The 6,505-nt window shown below is 49.1% G+C and overlaps 3 non-coding genes across 3 annotated transcripts; 1 reads left to right on the forward strand and 2 right to left on the reverse strand.

The window, feature by feature from the left end:
• Positions 1-1,446: 1,446 nt before the first annotated feature.
• On the reverse strand, positions 1,447-1,518 carry trnaq-cug (transfer RNA glutamine (anticodon CUG)). Its single transcript has one exon. It is a non-coding gene; the product is annotated as a tRNA-Gln (tRNA).
• A 470-nt stretch (positions 1,519-1,988) lies between these two features.
• On the reverse strand, positions 1,989-2,060 carry trnaq-uug (transfer RNA glutamine (anticodon UUG)). The gene has a single exon. It is a non-coding gene; the product is annotated as a tRNA-Gln (tRNA).
• Positions 2,061-6,188: 4,128 nt separating this feature from the next.
• On the forward strand, positions 6,189-6,260 carry trnag-ucc (transfer RNA glycine (anticodon UCC)). The gene has a single exon. It is a non-coding gene; the product is annotated as a tRNA-Gly (tRNA).
• Positions 6,261-6,505: the final 245 nt, after the last annotated feature.

Below are 6,505 nucleotides of genomic sequence, written 5' to 3' on the forward strand. Positions count from 1 at the left end.
ACCTATGAAATTCTCAGCGCTGTGTGAGTGCACACAGACCTGAACCCACCTTACATTGTGCTCCACCGTTGAAGACTAGTACAACCCCAGCGCTTCAAACACTGAGACTTGTACAACCCTGATAGTGGAGAGCAATACGTGGCCACGGTCAATCACCTCCCTCCAACTGGGATTCTTTCAGGACGGAAGAGAGATTTCACGAAGAGGAAACTAGAGATATTGTGTGCTTCACTTTGCAGAGGTTTTTTATGTTTCAGCAGGAGAAAAAGGAACAGAAAGGTAGGAATGTTATAGAATGTTGTAAAAGCAACAGATAGTGTGTGACTGTAGTTTCCACAATGTTGACTGGGTTCGTACTGTAGAGGCTTAGAGGAACAGAATTTGTTCGCACCCCGGAACGACTTACCAACATTTACAGCCAATTCTACGCAAGTTTGTGCAAATGTCGTTTCGAACGTTGACAAACTTGTGTAGGTGTACAGAGATTATCCTGACTGGTTGCATCATGATCTGTATGGAAGCACCAATGCCAATGAGTGAAGTGGACCGTAAAAAGTTGTGGATGCAGCCAGTCCAGCATAGGTAAAGCCCTCTCCACTATGAGCACATCTGTATGGAGCATTGCCGAAGGAAAGCAGCATCATCATCAAGGACCCCATCATCCAGGCGATGTTCGTTTCTCGATGCTGCCATCAAGAAATTATGCGACCCCTCACGTCCGATAGTACCAGGTTCAGGAATAGCCATTACGCTTCAACGATCAGGCTTTTAAAACAGGGGATAGTTTTAGTCACCCTAAGGATGAGCTCACAATATAACTCTGAAAATCGTCTTCTCCAGATAACCATGAAATACAGAATCAAACAACAACAATGTCGTTGAATGAAAAGTCATCACCTCTCGCCCGCAAGAAAAACGAATTGGAACTCGCAAACCCCAAAATCCCAACGCCACCCTCGCACAACTGTAAGTGATCTCCCACCAGTACACAACATCTGAAATATCAAACCTCTAATCCCCAAGTTCCTCCTACACAGAAAACAGCGTCAATATACATCAAACACCTAACACCTCACCCGCACATAAAAATCTAACAGATCTAACACAGCTAACACGAAAAAAAAACGCCAACAAGAATATTAGCCTTCAACACCACCCCCATTCAGAAAGTAGCAAATAGCCAAGAACGTAAACACAGAGAGAAAAAAAACCTTAAGGAGACCAATATAAATTACCGTCCGCACTAACTATCTTGCATATCTTCGAACTTCGAAAATCAGCGAGGACGTCACGGAGTCCTGCCGTGGGGCCTTCATAGACGAAGACTGGGCTCTTTCTCTTTGCTGGAGGCGGCCTCCCGACCTCCTGGCCGACGCACCCTCCCATGGGGAGTGACCAAAATTGTCACATACAAAACGGGCACCTCACTTGACAGAGTAAAGAAACAGGTTCCACCGAGACTCGAACTCGGATCGCTGGATTCAGAGTCCAGAGTGCTCACCATTACACCATGGAACCACATATATTTACTGTGAACGATCGTAAGAAACTGAATCGCAAGCTAGCGTGTACTGACACGTGTGAACTTTGACAATAAATTTACTTTAAACATTGCACTTCCTAGACCAATTTCGTGAGGAGAGATTGAGTATGACAAGAGCTTTTCTCTTTGGAGGGAAGCAGGATCGATAACAAAAAAAAAACATAAAAAAAACAACTGGAAGAGACCAATATAAACTACCGTCCACACCAACAATCACATATGCCTCAGAATTTCGAAAACAGCCTCTGTCAGCGTCAAGGAGAGCGACAGCTCAAACTCAGTCCTTCCGTGGGGCCTCCCTCCACCGAGACCCGACCTGCCGACCTTCGGGCAAAGCGGCCCTTCGACCTTCCCCCCCCCCACCCCCGACGCGGAGTGATCAAAATTTTCACGAACAATCCAGTGTGTTCACAAATGGACCCGTCACTTGGCAGAACCAGGAAATAAGTTCCACCGAGACTCGAACTCGGATCACTGGATTCAAAGTCCAGAGTGCTCACCATTACACCATGGAACCACAGGTATTCGCTATGAACGACCACAAGAAGATTAATCTTAGGGTAGTATGTGGTGACACGTGTAAATTTTGATAGTAAATTTCAGTTGAACTTTGAACTTCATAGAGAGTGTGTTGTGAGGACATGTTGAGGATGGGAATAGTTTTCTCTTTGGAGAGAAGCAGGATGAGAGGTGACTTAAAAGAGGTGTACAAGATGCTGGAAGGCAAATATCGAGTAGGCAGTCAGAGTATTTGTCTGGGAGCAGAAGTGGCAAAACCGAGTTTAGACAATTTCAAGGTGATAGAGGAATTTAAAGCAATGGGAAATGCTTTAGATTATTTTTTATACACAGAAAATGAATGGCATTCGCATCTAGGGGTAGTGTTAGAAGCAGATATATTCGAGACATTTCAGAGACCTTGCACTGGGGCATGAGCCTTGCACCTGATGATTTTCTGTGGGAAACTATTTTGACAGCCGTCCGCGCCAAATAAGGACACAACCTTGGGGTATTTATTAATCTGAGGGCAATCTGATGAGAACTCTGTTTGTCAGGAAACGGGGAAAGTGGAGACTGTGAGCTGCTGAGATTGGGTAAACTCACATCTGACCTGTGGGATTCATTTAAGGTTGAGCAGTTCAGTAATGTTGAAAATTTAGCTAAAAAGGAAAATGAATCTTGAGGAAAGTTTAGGAAGTGGATATTGGACAATGCCCTCGATAAATATACAGCAATATGCAAATTAAACAGAGAATCTGTAGTGCCGAATGATGCTGGTGAGTGGGAATGATTTAGCAAAGCAAGACTGGGGAAATACCATTGCAATTTGCACACACATTAAAAACAAGAGGGACATCACAGGGCAGGTCCGAAAGTAGAACAACTCAGGGGCAGAGGAGAGAACGTATGCCTGGAGCCTGAGGAAGTGGGGAAAGCACGAAATGAATATTTCACGTCAGTATTCCTCAAACAAAAAGCGATGCAGTAAAGAATTTTCAGAAAGGATACTCTGCTATTCCAGTGCACGTTGACAACAAGCTGCGGGAGCGTTGGGACTCTCACCAGGACTGGATGGGATACATCCCCGGCTATTGAGTGAATGAGGCAAGATAGCAGATATCTGGAAACTTCACCGAGATCTTTGTAGTCTCTTTTTAATTGCACATTTTTTTATTTCAAAAATACTTCATTCAAAAATAAAATTATGTACAATAAACCATTCAATATCTCTCAATCCTTCAGAGATGTTTCCATTCCAGGCTCCATATTTGCACTTTTAGCCACCCAAGTGGCTGTCTGTTGTTTACTCTTTCCACACCATTTTTGAGGGGCATACTCCCCGCTCCCGACCCCTCCCACTCCCGCGGGAGAAGAACCCTAAACAGTGCTCCTTCCCCACCGGGCCCTTGCGGTGGCTGCACCGAGTTTCAGTGCGTCCCTCAGCACGTACTTCTGCAGCCGAGAATGTGCCAGTCGGCAGCATTCTCCCAAGGACATCTCTATGTTCTTGTAGACCATCAACTTTCGGGCCGAGCAAAGAGCGTCTTTCATTGAGTTGATAATCTGCCAGCAGCACCGGATGTTGGTCTCCGTGTGCGTCCCCGGGAACAGCCCGTAGATCAGAGAGTCCTCTGTTACGCAGCTGCTGGGGATCAAACGTGCCACTAGCCCGTCCATCCGCCTCCACATCCTCTGTGCGAACTGATAGTATGCAAGGAGGTGGGTCACAGACTCCTCCTCACTGTAGTTCTCCCGTGGGCAGTGGGGTGTGGAAACGACGTTCCGGGCGTACAGGAGGGATTTGACTGAGAGAGCCCCTCTCACCGCCAGCCAGGCGAGGTCCTGGTGCCTGTTGGTGAGATCTGGCGATGAGGCATTTTGCCAGATGAACTGGATGGTCTGCTTAGGGAACCACTACACTGTGTCCATCACGTCCTTCTCCTGCAGGCACTGCAGGACATTACGTGCCGACCACTGCCTGATGACCCTGTATTCAAAGGCGTTCTCCTGGAAGAACTGTTATAAAAATGACAGGTATGGCGGCAACGACCAGCTGACCGGGGCGTTGCGCGGGAGTGGGGCCAGACTTATCCGTTGTAGCCAGGGCGACAAGTAGAACCTGGGAACATAGTGGTACTTGGTCCCCACATATCTGGGTTCTACACATAACCTGATGCAGCCACACACAAAGCTGGCTATCAGGGTGAGGGGGACAATGGGGACGTTCTTGCCTCCATTGTCCAGGGACTTGTGCATGACGGTCCGCCTGACCCGCTCCATCTTGGACCCCCAGACGAATCTGAAGACAGCTCAGGTGATTTCCGACCTGTAGGAGCGGGGGACGAGCCACACCTGCGCCAGGTACAGCAGCCCTGAGAGCACCTCACATCTGATGACCAGGTTCTTGCCCGTTATCGATAGGGAGCGCCCTCCCCACAGTCCCAGTTTCTGTGTCACCTTGGCAGTCCGCTCCTGCCAGTTCCTGTTGCTTGCCTCGGCCCCTCAAAACCAGATCCCCAACACCTTCACGTGGTCAGACCTGATGGTGAAGGGGACACTGGACCGTTCGGGCCAGTTGCCGAAGAGCATGGCTTCGCTCTTCGCGCGGCTGACCCTGGCCCCCGAAGCTAGCTCAAACCGTTCGCAGATGCCAATCAGCCTGCGAACTGACCTCGGATCAGAGCAGAAGATGGTGACATCGTCCATGTACAGCGAGGTTTTCACTTGGGTCCCTCCACTGCCTGGCAGCGTCTCCCTTCTTATGACCTCATCAATCCTGATGGCTTCGGCAAAGGGCTCTATGCAGCAGACAAACAAGACAGGGGAGAGGAGACAGCCCTACCTGACTCCAGACCTGATGGGGAAGCTATCTGTTTCCCACCCGTTGACCTGGACTGCACTACGGATGTCTGTGTAGAGCAGTCTGATCCAATTCCGGATTCCCTCATCAAATCCCGTTTTGGAGAGCACATTCCCCATGTACGTATGCGATATCCTGTTGAAGGCTTTCTCCTGGTCCAAGCATGACCAGGCAGGCGTCACCACCCCTCTGTCCTGCACGGAGGCGATGGTGTCCCTCAGCAGCGCGAGGCTGTCTGAGATCTTCCTGCCCGGTACAGCGCAGGTTTGATCCGGGTGGATCACCTGTCCCAGAGGAGACTTGACGCTGTTGGCGATAGCCTTGAACAGGGTTTTGTAGTCTACATTCAGGAGAGAGATGGGCCTCCAATTCCTAATGTTCTCTCTTTCCCCTTCTGCTTAGATGAGGGTGATGATGCCCTTCCTCATGGACTCTGACTTGCAGCCGGCCAGAAGCATGGCGTTGTACGCTTCCAGCAGGTCTGGGCCCATCCAGTTCCACAGAGCCGAGTACAACTCAGCCGGTAAGCCGTCGCTTCAGGAGTTTTACTTGACTCAAAGGAACGGACGGAGCCTGTCAGCTTGTCCAGGGTCAGTGACTGGTCCAGACTCTCTCGCATGCCGTCGTCTAAGACCTCTGATAGCGGTCAGGAAGCTGCGGGAGGCTGTTGAGTCTGTGACCTTTTCGCCGTGCAGACCGGCAGAGAAGGTCCTGCAGATCCTCAATATGTCGGTCTGCGAGGACGGGACTGAGCCGTCCTCTTCCATAAGGTTGTGGATCACAGAGCTCCCCCTGTGCACCTTCTGGAAGAAGAAGCGTGAGCACGTCTCGTCCTGCTCCACGGTTTGGACCCTTGATCGGAAGATGATCTTGGAGGATTCGGCGGCGAGGTGCTGGGCTTGTCGGCCCTTCACCTCTCGCAGTTCCTCATTGATATCCACCCCGTTAAACTGGAGAAGGAGAAGTTGCTGCAACTCTCTCTGGATTTACACAGTTCCTTCTGCTCCTGCCTTGCTTTCTGGATACCCCTGCCCATGAAGAACCTGTTGATGTTCTCCTTGATGGCTTCCCACCAGAGAACTAGGGAATCAAAGAAGGCTTTTAAGGTTCTCCAACCTCTATCCTCCATCTCTAGTTCCACGATGTTCTCTGGGATCAGCAGCTTTACGTTCAGCTTCCACGCAGAGTGAGGAATGATCCGACAGAAAGCAGCTCAGGGACTGATCGAGTCACATGGAACTATGGGAGACACCTCAGTACTCCAAACATTTGCAACATTATTGAGAGATGGTGGTATAGTAGTAAGCATAGCTGCCTTCCAAGCAGTTGACCCGGGTTCGATTCCCGGCCATCGCAGGTTGTACAATTTAGAGTACTTAACAAATAAACCTCTGACATAGACACGATCTACGTAGAACTGCAAGGGCCAATTAATCACGGTGTGAGTGTAAAATTGATTCATTAATTATCATTCATTAGGAATGGAATTAACGTCCCTCAAGAGTTTCCCGTTAAATCCTTTTCAGAATCTATTGCATATTCTACAAGAAAAGACACTTCACAGGAAGGATCGGCAGAATTTGTAAAGCGTTGCCGGCCGG

The sequence above is a fragment of the Mobula birostris genome, chromosome 28, assembly GCF_030028105.1.
Source record: "Mobula birostris isolate sMobBir1 chromosome 28, sMobBir1.hap1, whole genome shotgun sequence".
Classification (NCBI taxonomy): Eukaryota; Metazoa; Chordata; class Chondrichthyes; order Myliobatiformes; family Myliobatidae; genus Mobula; species Mobula birostris.